We start from the raw sequence: 14,627 nt of genomic DNA, 5'->3' as shown, positions 1-14,627 counted from the left end.
TTGATGGAGTTCCCTGCATTAAGGTTACAAATGTTACTTTATTTTGTTTGTTTGTGTTTTGAGACAGTCTTGTACTACTGTGCAGACTGGAGTGCAGTGGTGCCATCTTGGCTCATTGCAGGTTCAGCCTCCCATGTTTAAGCGATTATCATGCCTAAGCTTCCTGAGTAGCTGAAATTATAAGTGTGTGCCACCACACCCAGGTAATTTTTGTATTTTTAGTAGAGATGAGCTTTCGCCATGATGGTCAGGATAGTCTTGAACTCCTGGTCTCAAGTGATCCACCCACCTCAGCCTCCCAAAGTGCTGGGGTTACAGGCATGAGCCACGGTGCCTGGCCAAGGTTAAAAATGTTTTTGAGGAAAAGTACAGGAATGATTGAATTTGCTTTTACCTAGATCCATATCTAAATAGGAACTATAAAAGTCACCTTCATGTTTTGTTTTCTTTAAGTGCCATGCCAGCCTGGATACCTTTGCCATTTTTAAAGAAATTATTTATGAAAGGTAAGAAATCATTCAGAAATGATTTAGGGAAACTTACCCAATCTCCTTCTCAGTGCAAATTTTTCTTATACAATACCTGCGATTCAGCATTTTTTTCAGGTTTGTCACCAGTCCAGGGCTTTAACAGGGAAAGAATCCCCTAAAACAACGATGGAGGCGAGAGGTCCATCAGTACCACTGGCTATGAGATTCTACTATAGCCCTTAGGGCTGCCCAGAGGCTCTTGGTTCTTTGCTATTTTCTCTGGTTGTCATTTTTGTCTGCAATCCTGATAATACAGAAAGTTGGACTCAGTGTGTTTAAGGATCAATTTCTTTTCTTTCATTATGCCTAGATTCCAGTGAGTCTTTTCAATCCTTTAATATTGACATTTTTTTCAGCACAAAAACATTTAAGTCTATTTTTACCTTTGATCATTGCTTCTAGCTCCATTTCACAGCACCATTTATCTGTATTTTGAATCTCTATTATCTTGTCTCTGATTTTCTCTTTATGTCTTTATGACTTTGTTCTCTTTTTGTTCATTTTTAAATTTTGAGATCACTGTAGATTCACATTGTAGTTCTGAAAAACAATACAGACACATTCCATGTACCCTCTGCTCAGGTTTCTCTCAGGGTAATATCTTGCCAAAATATAGTACGGCATCACAACCAGGATGATTACATTTACATGATCCACCAATCTTATTCAGATTTTCTGTCTTATACTGGTATGGGTATGAGTATCTGGGTGAGTGTGTGTGAAAGCATATGTATTACTTAGTGTAATACTTAGTTATGTATAACTTTATTACATATATCCACCACTAGAGTCAAGACAGTTTTATCTCCACAAATCACTCATGTTGCCCTTTTATAACCATATCCATCTCCCTTCTGCCCCACTTCACACTTTTTGTTTGTTTGGTTGGTTGCTTTGTTGTTGTTTGTTTGTTTGTTTGAGGTGGAGTTTCACTCTGTCTCCCAGGCTGGAGTGCAATGGTGCAATCTTGGTTCACTGCAACCTCTGCCTCCTGGGTTCAAGAGATTCTTCTGCCTCAGCCTCCTGAGTAGCTGGGGTTACAGGCACCTGCCATCATGCTCAGCTAAGTTTTGTGTTTTTATAGAGATAGGGTTTTACCATGTTTTCCAGGCTGATCTGGAACTCCTGACCTCAGGTGATCTACCTGCCTCTGCCTCCCAAAGTGCTGGGATTACAGGAGTGAGCCACTGTGCCCAGCCCCCAACCTCACAGTTTGCTCTTTTTCTCTGCATTAATTTTATACTTGTCATCTCTATTACTGATTTTATTTTCCACAATATTAATTCTGCTCTTTACTGCCTCTAGTAAAAATGGTAATTCTGCTATCATACTTGGTTTCCTCACAAGGAAACCAATCCTTTAATCCTTTCTTAAAAATCTTATTTGTAGTTCTTTTTTATACCTCGTTATTTTTCCAGGTTTATTGATGTATAGTTGAGAAATTGTATAAATTTAGGTTGTAAAACATGATGTTTTTATATGTATACATTGTGAAATTATTACCACAATCAAGTTAATTAATACCTATCATCTCATAGCTACCTTTGTGTGTGTATGTGTGTGTAACACTTGAGATCTCTTTTAGCAAATTTCAAATATACAATACATTATTATTTATATCTCTTGTTTTGTTGTCTTCTTTTCCCTTTGTGGCTGTTTTTATGTAAGCATAAAATTGTGTAGAAGCCTGGAGAATCATCTAACCCAGGGAGGAAAATATGCTGACACACGTTTCTCTCCAGTGGCAGACATTTCTGGTCAAATGCTGCTTACGACATGCAGTACACCCAGCAAATACAACTGATCAGTTGAATACGACCTGCAAAAGCAATCCTGTTTGCCATTCACGGTCTCTTCCAATCCTTCGTTTCACAAATGGAGAAACTAAGGACAAACAAAAGAGTGTATACCAAAAGTGTACAGTTAAGTTAGTGCTAGAATTTGTACTCTCTGAAAATGAGGAAATGGAAAACCAGTGCCATTTGCATTCAGATAGTTCCAAGTCGACTTGGCCTCAGGGAAATTTTTCATCTGTGTTGGACCTGTGGTACTTCTGGAAGGCCAGGAACTCTTGGGAAGGATCTGCTGACAAAGCTATTTTTCAAAGAGGAGAAGGAAGGATAAAGGATCCCACCTCTAAGGTTTTACTCCACTTTTTCTATTATTGGAGACTTCTTTTCTCTGCCTTTCTCTTCTGCTACTCAAATCATGCTTAAAAAGCAAGTGGCTCAAGCCTATAATCCTAGCACTTTGGGAGGCCAAGGCAGGCAGATTACTTGAGTCAAGAATTCAAGACCAGCCTGGCCAACATGATGAAACCCCATCTCTACAAAAATACAAAATTTAGGTGGGCATGATGGCAGGTACCTGTAATCCCAGCTACTCAGAGGCTGAGGCAGGAGTATTGCCTGAACCCAGGAGGCAGAGGTTGCAGTGAGCCAAGATCGAGCCACTGAAATCCAGCCTGGGTGACAGAGTGAGACTCTGTCTCAAAAAAAAAAAAAAAAAAAAAAATGCAAGTAGGATTCAATCAGGCCAGGTGTGACTGAAAATGCAAAATAGCACTGCTGAGAATGGGTATTAAGGGACAATCTGCAATCTCTAACACAAAGGATACTACCATATATGTAGGCCTCACTTCAGAAAAAAGGCAGTTTTACTTAGTAGGTGAAGTGATAGACTCTGGGTCTGGCTTTCTGAGTTTAAAGCCTTATTAGCTTTAAACTTACCTCTAGAGTTTATTAGCTGTGTTCCTTTAGTAAGTTACTTTATCTCTTTGTATTTCAGCTTCTTTATCTGTAAAATGAGGATTATAACATCAGAACCTACCTTACAGCAATGTTGTAAAGATTAAATAAATTAACATATGCAAAACATTTGAAAGGGTTCTTGGCATAAAGTAAGCAATATTTAAGTATATAAATATAAATGCAATTACCATTTTCACCATGTTCCAGACACAACGCATATATTGGTCTTATGAAGTAGATATTTATTTTCTCATAAATGAAACAAAGACTCAGAAAGTTACATAACAAAAACAAATAAGTACTGATTTAGAATGGAGAAGAGAAGGTTACTATTGCCCGCCTGGGGAAGTCCTTGAAAGCTTTGGGGAAGAGCAGGCAGATGAGTACAGATGAAAGGGAAGGGAGCATTGAAACATGAATAGACGGAGAAAAAGCAAAACATTCCATGCATGGTTGTGGGTGCCAGGTCCCCTGGGAGAGGATATTAGATGCCCAGACTTGGACCAGCAATAACATTCTGTTCACTATGCATTGAATGAGCATTCATTAAATATATACCATGATGCAATTATGATAGGAAACAAGATAATACATATGACCCCAGCCCCAGTGTGTCTACTATATATTCTGCCAAAATAGAATAAGTAGGGGAGGTAGAGATTGATGACTTTCACTCCCACCCTTTTATTGCATCATTTTCTAATAAAGTCTTGAGCGCTGAGCAAATGAAATTTACCAAAGAGATAATATTTTGAGGTCCATTCCTCCCTTACTAAAACTGTCATTAGAGTTTGTCTCCTCATTGGTAGCTTCAGAATAGGCTTTGCAAACACAAATGGTATAGGGCCAAAAAGGCTCTTGAATGTTACACAAGTGAAACCTTCTGGATATAAGTGCAGGGGCATCAGAATGTAAAAATCAGGGTGAAGACTATGGAAACCTAGGGAGCACACTGTCTATACCAGGGACATCCATTCTTGACCGGCAGTGGGTTATTGCCAGGTCTTTCAATGCTTTAATAGAATCACAAATGTAGTATGTAATGTAAAGCCTCCTTATTTTTTAAATACTGCATCAAATATTGTAAACAAAAATAAGCGTACCAAACAAAACATGTTCAAATGTCATTTTTAAAACTCTTGGTTACCAGCTGGAGTGCAAACAAACAATGACATGCAGAGAATGCTATTACCCTTTCCAGGTCTCTGAGAAAACCCCAAGTCCCTGCCTCCAACCATCCTCCCCCACAGGTACCCCTGGCTCCTACTGGCTCTCCAGACAATGAGCTGAACAATATGACCCAAGATTCTTACTGCCAAGATATTGCTGCTGAGGTTTTTCGAGTTTCGAGTCCCTAGTTTAGAGTGAGTCATCTCAAATTCAATTAGTGGAGAGTTCCTCTGGGTTCAGTCACCATTGGCAGAGGGGGAAATGACTCAGACAGTGGAGCATGCAGTGCCTAATGGGTCCAGCATGTGGGGGCTTTTGAGATTGCTGGGCACGGTGCTCATGATGCCCGAGGGGAGCACAGAGGGAGCTGGAGGTTGCAACATGCTCTCAGCTCAACTCATTGCTGGCTCTTTTGGACTGAAAGATATTTGAGATATTTGTATTTGACCTCAAACATATGGTAGATCCAGCACCTCAAGGACATATATTATTACAAGCCTGTTGGCTCCTCCTCCAGCCTTGTTTCCTTCTGCCAGCCTGAACTGCATATTTTGCATTACCAAACTATTGTAGTTCCTCTGGGCTTTCTTGCCTCTATACCTTAGTGTGTGCCATTTTGTTTCCTTGGAATACCTGTATGTGCTTCTGGCAAACTCCTATGTGTGCTTTAAAACCCAAAACAGACATCACTACTTTTGGAAAAATGTTTCTAACACCCTCCCCATATTTGTGTTCTTCCTTTGTTCATCTACAATTTGAACTTACACTGTATAAAAGCCATTTGTTTATCTGCCTGTCTGTTTTGTAAGGAGAAGCCTTTAAGGTCAGAAAGCTTGTAATATTCTCCTTTATATATGAAAGTGCCTTGTACATAAGTGGCCAGTCAATCATGGTTTACAGGACATTCCTGGACTGAAATATCACACAGCTCTGAAGAGATTCAGAATGGCCTATCTCAGTCCTATGGGCCAGACTAAAAGTATCATTAACTCAGACCCTACCATGTAAGCCCTTCTGAGTTGTCTGTAGTCGTAAGTTAGAGCAGGAAACAGAGTAATTCACAGATAATCCAAAAGTCAATAGTTTTACCCTAGCCCCATCATTCCCTCAAATCCAGTAAACATCTTTTGAATAACTGCTCTGTCAGGCACTATTCTGGGGACTTGGGATATAGCAATCAATAAGAGGAAATTTCTTCCTGCTTTTATAAAGCTTATGTTATATGTGGTGGGGAAGAGAAATTAAACCAGTAAATATAAAGAAGAGAATACCAAGTAATGTTAAGTGCCATCATGAACATCACACAGGATAATGTGATACAGATGGGTAAAGTGGAGTGGGATTTTAGATGGTGTGGCTGGGCTGGTCTTTCTAGGAACACTGCATTTGCGCTGAGACCTAAATTATGAAGACCTAGCAATGATAAGATGTAAAGACAAGAGAGAGCACTTCCATAGAGCAATGGTCTTCAACCTTGTTGGCACCAGGGATTGATTTTGTGGAAGACAGTTTTTCCACAGATGGGGGCAAGGGTGGGGATGGTTTTGGGTTGATTCAAGCACATTGCATTTATTGCACACTTTATTTCTATTATGATTACATTGCAATATATAATGAAATCATTATGCAACTCACCATAATGCAGAACCATTGGTAGCCCTGAGCTTGTTCTCCTGCAACTAGATGGTCCCATCTAGGGATGATGGGAGATGGTGACAGATCATCAGGCATTAGATTCTCATAAGGATTCTCATTAGAATCTCATAGGGAGGATGCAACCCACCGCTTGCATGTGCAGTTTACAATAAGGTTAGTGCTCCTATGAGAATCTAATGCCGCTGCTGATCTGACAGGAGGCAGAGCTCAGGCAGTACTGTGAGCCCTAGGGAGCAGCTATAAATACCATTGAAGCTTCATTCACTCACCCGCAGCTCACCTTCTGCTGTTGTGGCCTGGTTCCTAACAGGGCACAGACCAGTACCATTCTGTAGCACGGAGGTAGGGGACCCTTGCCACAGAGGAAACAATGACTGAAAATACTTGGCACTGGAAATGAACTTGGTATGTTCAAGGAAGAAAGAAGGCCAAAGCGGCTAGAGCAAAGTGAGAGAGGGCAAGAGATAAAATGGAAGGTGTAATCAGGTGCCAAACAAGGAAGTGCCTTATAAGGCCATAGTGACGAATCCAGATTTTTTTTTAGTGGGGGTTTTGTATACCTTTATTCTATTCTGTCACTTTCCTCCAGTGGGGATATATGGCTCTATGAGAGAAAGAAAAGAAACAGTAGAATAAAGTAGCTGAGGCTGAAATTGAGCACAAGATGGCCTTGTGCTTATGGGCCCAACTTCCAACTGAAAGGCATTTATTATTTATTATTAGTACCGGGGTCAAAGTCTTGGCAATGCTATTAGGACATCTGCAGACTCCTTGAGATGCAGCATTATTAGAAAGATTAGACTACCTAAAAGTGCAATGTCCTTTCTGATGGTTATAGGAATCTTCATGGACCTACATCCTTTTTGCCCTGTTAAATCATCTAGAACATTGCTTCTCCAACATTAACATGTACGCAAAACACCTGATGGTTGTGTTAAAATATGAATTCTGATTTGGTAGAGTTGCTGCATTTCCAGCCATCTTCTAGGTCTGGAGCCTGCCTTTTGAGAAGTCAGAGGACTAAAGTCAAAGTCCCTGGACTGCCTCCAGTTCCACTGTTCAGATCCAATCCCATTGATTTGAGGGCTGGAGTGTCCTCATATAAATAGAGGTACGAGATGAAAAGGAACTGAGATTTGAAATCATATCTAGGCCACTGAACCCTGAACTAGGCAGTGAAGCCAGATGGACCACACCAAATCAAAGCCCTGGAAGTTTCATGTGGTCACTTCAGAGTCATTTGTTCCAGAATCACTTGGAAGACAAAAATCCATTTGAAGTCATGCCTGACCCCCAGGCACCCAGGGCTGCCCAGTGGGGTCAGCAGCCTACCACTGATTGAATGGTGCCCCATTTCTGTCCCCCAGAAACACTGGGCTCCCCAGCCTGTTCCTTCACAAAAGTTTTCTTTTTGTATTGCTTCAAAGTAAATGCACAGGATATTAGTGACTTCCCTCTCTATAATTCATCCTTCCACTTTGCCATCTGGACTATTTCTCTTTTACAAGTGCCTAAGTTGTTGCAGTTTGAGGCAGTTGAATCCTTACTTTGCCATTTGGGGTAATTTATTGTTTTTAATGCTTTCTTCCAAAAATTCAGATTCTGTGGTTTGAAACAGAATCCAGCCAAGATTTTTGCTTCCTAGTTGGACATCTGGTTGTCTGTCCTTTCCAGGTCTTCTCTGGGTTTATTTTTCAGCTTCCCACAAGTAACTATCAGCTCACTCCTCTCACTACATCCATTATTTTCCTGAATCCCAAACACAAAACCCTTGTGTTTTATCATTATTGTTGTGACAAACACTGTCATGGCACTGTCATTGACTGTCCTCAATGCCATGGTCACATCCCTTATGTGGGAACTAAGAAAGTTAGTGGGGACCAGTAGCTATAGTTCAGTTGTAACAAAAAGGTATTCTGTTCCCTAAAACACCTTACTACTGATACCCCAAATCCTAATAGATATTTTTTGGGTTACTTGTCACATTCTTGATGTCTGGGAGACAGACAATGGGTGGAAATAAGTAAAAGGTGAACAATGAGGTTGGGATAGGGGGACCAAACATTTATTCAGCATTTACTATGTGTCAAAACTGAAACTGCATAGAATGGGTAATATCACCTCTACTCTATAGATGAAGAAACCAAGACTCTGAATAATTTTCCTGAGGAATCCTGAGTTACAGAGCAATGGAGTCAAGCTTGAACAAGTTCTAATTCAGAACCCTGCGTTTGTCACTATTTGATGCCCTGAGGTTAGTACCGGAGGGTTAGATGAGGAACAGGGCACCAGGCAGAGTGAAAAGAATTCAATTCTGGGAGTATTTGAATGTGGGAAAACTGAGTATAATCAAGCAAGTAGCCAGAGTGGGCACAGAATTTTAGGACCAGGCACCAGCTACTAGACAGAAGCTCCATGCTGAGCTAACCTTGGCATTATTGCAAGATTTTACAAGCTTCTTATTTGTGGGAAGAGCCACGCTCTGAGTTTGGCTATCTTGAAGCTTACAAGCCAAAGTGAATGGCAGTAACTTGCTTTATGGAAACCCTGAGTGGGTGTGGAGCAAGACGAGTTTATTTCTGGAACCCCTTCCATGATCTTACTTGAAGAAATATTCTTAGGTAACAATACCCCAATGGTTCCCAACCCATGGGAGCTTCTGAATAGTTAATACACCTGGGCCATATCCAAGACCAACTGAGTCAGGTTTCTAGGTGTGGGGCCCTGGCATCTGTGCTCTCTGAAGTTCTCCAGACATGATGAGCAGCCAGGGTTGAAACCACAGCCTTGGGTTAAATGAGCTTTCTATAATATATGTTCTTTCTCTGAGAGGCAGGACAGAGCTGCAATGCTGTAGAATGCTAAGGGGCAGAGGAAGAGGAAGAGTGGGGAAAAGTTTCTGGTCCTAAAAGTTGAAAACCTGACTTTTCTCTTTTAGAAGAAGATAAAGGCAAGTTCTTACTGCCTCACAATTTTGCCGAAGAATGGGACACCTAGAGGTTCTTCGTCCCATGTTTTGGTGAGTCTGACTTCTCATGTTTCACCTCTATGTAGTCAAAATAAGGTTTACCATGGTAATATCTGAAGCCCACTTTAAAAGCTGTTTTAAAACTCATTGCACTACAGAGTCTCCCATTTGTCTAAAGTCCTAGCAGCCAGGGAAAATGGCAGTTTGTCAGTTTTAGACCAGGGAATCTAAGGGATGACACGGTTATTTGTTCTGACCAAGGTTGTTTACTGAGTTATCAGGGAGCCAGACCTAGGTCTCTGCCTTCTCAGAGCTATTATGTTTAACTGGAGCACCACGTAAGATGACCTTGGAATGTGATGAGACATTCCACGATGTCTATAAAATTAAAGGGATTGTTAACGGGATGCCTATAAAATGAACAGGGGATTCAGAGGAGGGATAGCTGCTGTGTGCCCAGCTCAGTCTGGCCTCGTGATGGCTACCAGAGGAACCATGGGGGCACTATGGTTATAGTTTTAACTCTTTTGCAAGTCTCTCTTTTTTTTGGTGTTGCTGCAAGACCCTAGAAAGATGAACTGTATCAAAAATGAACTGTAAAAAATGATGGGAACTTCAGAGAAAAATGAATTCCAGCTAGCATTACCCTCTCCTGATTTATCCTGGAACTATTTATTGGGATTTATTTCAACTCATAAGAGAAGAAATGGATTAAAAGTACTGTATCTAAAGAAGTTATTTTCCTAAGAGAAGATAACAGCCAAGAAAGAAAACATCGACATCCCATAAAGTTGGACTCGGCTTAAGAGACCATCAAGGTCAGTGGATCATCAGGATTGAGCAGGAAATGAAAACATCTCTCCTGTCTCTCATGAGTACATCTAAGTAGTGAAATCTCATCCAAATGCAGAACCCTAGCTGCTAGGAAGCCTGAGAAATAGAGTTTTTATTCCTAACCTCCCTCAATAGAAGGATGGCAAAATGCACGTTGAGCACATAAATTCAAGTATCTGCCACAACCCTTTCTCAACCTGCATACCAGAGAATAGCAAGAGAATGTGACTAGATTCTTTTTAAGAGGTTTTGTTTCAAATTTATTTGAGCCACGCTGGGCAAAACAAAGTTAAATATGCGTCTTTTCTGGAATATATCTCAGGTTCCTTAATACCCACACGTACATCCCAGTTCTTCATATTTAAGGAACATGAATTGGACAAACACTTTAAGTCCATTTTACAGATGAGGAAACTGGGGTCCAGGGTAATTAAATAACTTGCCTAATGTTGAACAACCAGTTACTGGCAAAGCTTAAACCACCATCTATGCATGTTGACTCATGAAGAGTGTCCTTTCTGCTAAGAGGGGATGAAAGGAAAAGTCAGAGAGGCAGGCAAGCAAGAAAGAAGGAACCTGACAGGAGGTCAAGAAGGGCTAGAAATCTAGCAGAAGGCTGTGCATCTGTGTCCCGCCCCAGTTATTGAAAGAAGAAAACACAAAATCACTCTGCCTCTGTCCCTACCCAGAGCCACGACAAACTCAGTAAAGAGGTCAGAGCCCTGGATCCACATCGTGATTGCTGTCCTCTGGTACCTGGAATATGTTGGTGATGTGGCCTCGAGTCGTAACAAAGCAAACTGGTTCTGTAGAACATGTCTTTATAAATAGAACCAGAGTCTAGTGGTTTCCAAACAGTCAGGAGACACTCTGTCTTCCAGCATCAGCTATTTATTTGTATCTCCGCTTCATGGAATTCATTCTCCTGCATTCCAGTGTCTGCTCTCCTACCCTGGATGTGTTGTACAGATTTCTTGGCCTCTTGACTCAAATCCCTGGATTAAGGACAGTGGGGACTTTCACCTCTGCCAAAGTTGGGACCATGGGGAGGATGTTTGTGTTTGTTAAGAAGTTGGGAGGACTTTGAATTTTGGCAGTAATTCCTCCCTAGATGATGCACTTAGAGAAAAGGAGAAAGAAAAATACCGTTCTCAGCAGCTACATCTCTTTCTCTTAATGAACGCACACACTTGATTGTTTTTTGTTGTTGTTGTTGTTGTTGAGATGTAGTCTCACTCTGTCACCCAGGCTGGAGTACAGTGGCGTGATCTCCCCTCAACCTCCTGAGTAGCTGGGACTACAGGTGCCCACCACCACACTGGCTAATTTTTTGTATTTTTAGTAGAGATGAGATTTTACTGTGTTAGTCAGGATGGTCTTGATCTCCTGACCTTGTGATCCGCCCACCTGAGCCTCCCAGTGATTCTTTTTAACCACTTTTGTGTGTGTGTCAGTTATCTCTGGTTTGAGTTAATCTTGTCCCTCACCCAATATGCAGAAACTAAATAGTCATTCTGAAATAAAACTTTAGGCTAAACAGAACAAGCCTTCATTAAAAGCCTGCTGGGCAGTCTGGTTGATATTATTATACAGATTTCCTCCCTCACTCCTGCCTTTCTTTCTTTCATGTTCATTTTTTGCTTTAAGCAATGCAACATTTCCAGCTTCAGTCAGCAAGGCTACAAGGACTTAGGGTTCACCAGTAGCATTTCCTTCTCTGATAGGCTTGTTATCATTTTATGTGACTCGTGGGAAATGGAGAACTCCATACTTTGTGAAGGATCTCCTCCTATAGTCAAGACAATTTAGGTTGCAAGTAACAGAAAAGTCAGCTCAACTGGCTTAAATGTTGCCCCCCTCAAAGTAATTTATTGATTACCTAAAGAGCAGATAAATGAGAGACCCACTTCTTATATTGCTGGATCCAGGAGCTAAAACAACGTCATCAGGACCCAATTTCTCTCTTCAGCCCCCAGTTATACTTTCTCTATGTAATTTCTTCTTCAGACAGATTTTGTCACTATCATGTGACCCCAGATTTCCCTGGCTGACATCCCACAACTCCAGGTCCAGCAGAAGGTGAGACTGTACCACTCAACCAAGTCTTGGGATGTGCCTTGCTAGACCAACCTTAACCACTTCCACTCTCCTGAACCAATAGCTGTGACCAGGACCTGCTCAATTGTCTGGAAAAGCCTGGGTCACGAGCCTACTTCTGGAGCCAGGGGAGAGGGACTGTCACTAGGAGTAGATGCTGATTGGGAAAATATACCCTCAGTCACATTCTGCTTATTGATCTTCATTCTTTCATTTTGCAGATATGAACTGAGGACTTATTTATATTAGAAACTAGAGATAGAATCCCAGATAGCTTCCACTCATCCTTCACAATGTCACTCAGGAGTCATCAGTTCTGTGATGAATTTTTTCATTGCTGCCCCCTTGGCAGAGTCAGTTATTCCCCCCCTGATGCTCTTGCTCTTCACAGGTTTATATTGATGTCTCCTCATCCTTCTCCCTAACTTACTGTGAGCTCCTGGAGGACAGGTATTGTATCTTACTTATCTTGGCCTCCCCAGATACCAACAGCAGGCACAGACAAAGCACTTACAAACCTTTGTTGAATAAATATGTGAATGATGAGTTAATTATTTGATTAGTTAATTACTGCATATGCTCCTAATCCTGTGGGGATTTTTGCAAACTATCAAGGGAAATAAATCCATAAATAACTAGCTGGAACACAGTGTGATCCATGGAGTGACAGCCATGTGAGCAAAGAGCTGGTGAGCGCATTGGAAGGTAGCATATGTTCAACCAGAAGACAGAATTCTTAAAATTGTTAAAGATATACTTTGCTATTTTAAATCTAAATCCTGCTCCCTATGGCTTCTATTCACCCATACTTAGTTCTTCATTCTTGAACAGCCTCAAATAAATCTACCTACTACTCTAGCATCTGGGACGATTCCTGACAACACAAGGCATTCAGTAAATATTTCTGAAAAGAATGAATTGCTTCTTCTCTGCCATGCAGCAATATTAGTGTGTAAAGATAGATATCTTATCCTCCTATTTGGTATTCTCCACTGATGGCTGCACCATTGTGAGAACTGAAATACTTTATTGTTGATAATTGCCTGAGTTTGAATGTCTGCATCCCCCAAAGGCCAATTGAAAATTGATTGTTTGGAACCTGAATTACATTTGCTTTTAGGTAAAATGTAATAAATGATGCATGCCTTCTAGGCTAGCATGTGTAGTTGAACTAGCGGATTCTCATGCTGGCCTGGGGTTCAGGAGTCAGAAACCTAACAAGACTTGCATTCTTCATTTGAAATGTGACTTGAGCCTTGACCTTATACTCTCTATTGTGAAATGTGAGTTGGGCCCTGGGCAAAATTGGGTCATATTGGTCTTTGATCCCTGCATCCTTGTCTTTGACCCCTCCCTGCCATCTTTCTTCCTTCCTCTCCTCTCCTATTCATCCGTGGGCTGCTCCCGCAGGATGGCTGCTACAGCTACAGTGGCCATGAAAATGTACCACTCAGATCTCCTGCACGTGGAGACCATAAACTGACAGACACCCCTCGCCTCTCTGCTCCAAATCCATGACAGCATATGCTCTGCTCTGGGCTTTGCTTCCCAGCAAAATGATTGAGCACAAGTTTCTAAGGTAGATGCATTCCTGTGAGATATTGGATAAGTTGCTCTAAAACCCTCCATCACTGGTGAAACTTCCCTAGCACTGTGCTGCAGTCTGAGACTCTGTCTCTCAAACCCTGCTTCCTTTCCACTCTCCTTATCAGCATCAGACCTGTCTTGCAGTCTGGCAGCACTTCCTGCCTCCTCTGATTCCTCTCCTGTTCCCCTCACAGACACTTCCTCAATAAATCTCCTGTATTGTCTAATACAAACTTGGCTGCTGCTTCTTGGAGGACCAAGAGTAACACATCTGTGATCTGGAGACTGCACATAGGAAACATGCAGCAGGGTGACTGCCCCAACCCCAATGACGGGGAAGTCTAATACTTCCTTATTTGAAGAGGAGAAAGAATGATTGGCCAGTGACTGAAGGAAGTATTGACTGGAGCAGGAAGAACTGGATCTACCTAACAGAGCTGAAAAAGATCCAAGGTTCTATACAAGCCGTCAGCACACACTGTCTCAAAACCCCAAAGCCAAATAAATGATCTGCTCTTCCCCACTTCCTGACTAATATTTGAGACTATTTCTTGTTTTGTTTTACTTCATTTCCATGTTAAATTTACTTTGAAGATTCACTTTGATCTGATTTTACAAGGAAAGAAATGCGAGTGGAAAGAAAAGATTTCCAGCACAATTTCCCTGAATTTCTGCCCCTCTGCCTCCTACCACTATCCATGCATCCAGGCCAGACTGAGGCAGGTACATGTCAGGTGAGTAACTTGGGGCCTCTTTACACTATTACTTTTTACATGTCTGTTCAACGTTTAGTAAGAACGGAAATATGTAATAAAAGTATATGCTTTTTATGTTCAAAATAAAGATTTATTTTCCATGTAATATTACATGTGATTTTCTGAACTAGACAATTTCTTGAGAGGCATATTAAACTATTTAAATGCAGGCATTCTAATAAATTATTCCCAGTAAAGAGCATAGACAGCATCATGAATTTTTTAGTTTCAGAATGTCAGCAGGCTAAACTGTTACAGGGTACTCTCAGAGGGCCATTCT

The 14,627-nt window shown here is 41.2% G+C and overlaps 2 long non-coding RNA genes across 8 annotated transcripts in view; one reads left to right on the top strand and one right to left on the bottom strand.

The window, feature by feature from the left end:
* Positions 1-14,627, top strand: part of LOC118151662 (uncharacterized) — a 288,187-nt gene that overhangs the window by 263,855 nt on the left and 9,705 nt on the right. For 6 of the 7 annotated variants that reach the window (XR_013530818.1, XR_013530816.1, XR_013530814.1 and 3 more), the window contains 3 exons: positions 8,241-8,360; positions 9,045-9,125; positions 14,212-14,326. This is a non-coding gene — a long non-coding RNA (uncharacterized LOC118151662). The remainder of the gene's footprint in view (positions 1-8,240; positions 8,361-9,044; positions 9,126-14,211; positions 14,327-14,627) is intronic. The other variant, XR_013530820.1, reaches the window with a different exon arrangement.
* The window catches only part of LOC144580739 (uncharacterized), a 57,362-nt gene continuing 43,168 nt past the window's right edge, over positions 434-14,627 (bottom strand). Inside the window, exons 2-4 of the long non-coding RNA XR_013530829.1 lie at positions 3,260-3,326; positions 914-1,070; positions 434-645 (exon numbers count right to left, since the gene is read on the bottom strand). This is a non-coding gene — a long non-coding RNA (uncharacterized LOC144580739). The remainder of the gene's footprint in view (positions 646-913; positions 1,071-3,259; positions 3,327-14,627) is intronic.

Source organism: Callithrix jacchus, chromosome 2, assembly GCF_049354715.1.
Source record: "Callithrix jacchus isolate 240 chromosome 2, calJac240_pri, whole genome shotgun sequence".
Taxonomy (NCBI): Eukaryota; Metazoa; Chordata; class Mammalia; order Primates; family Cebidae; genus Callithrix; species Callithrix jacchus.
The sequence above is the reverse complement of the archived record's forward strand: the minus strand, read 5'-3'. Positions and strand labels throughout refer to the sequence as shown.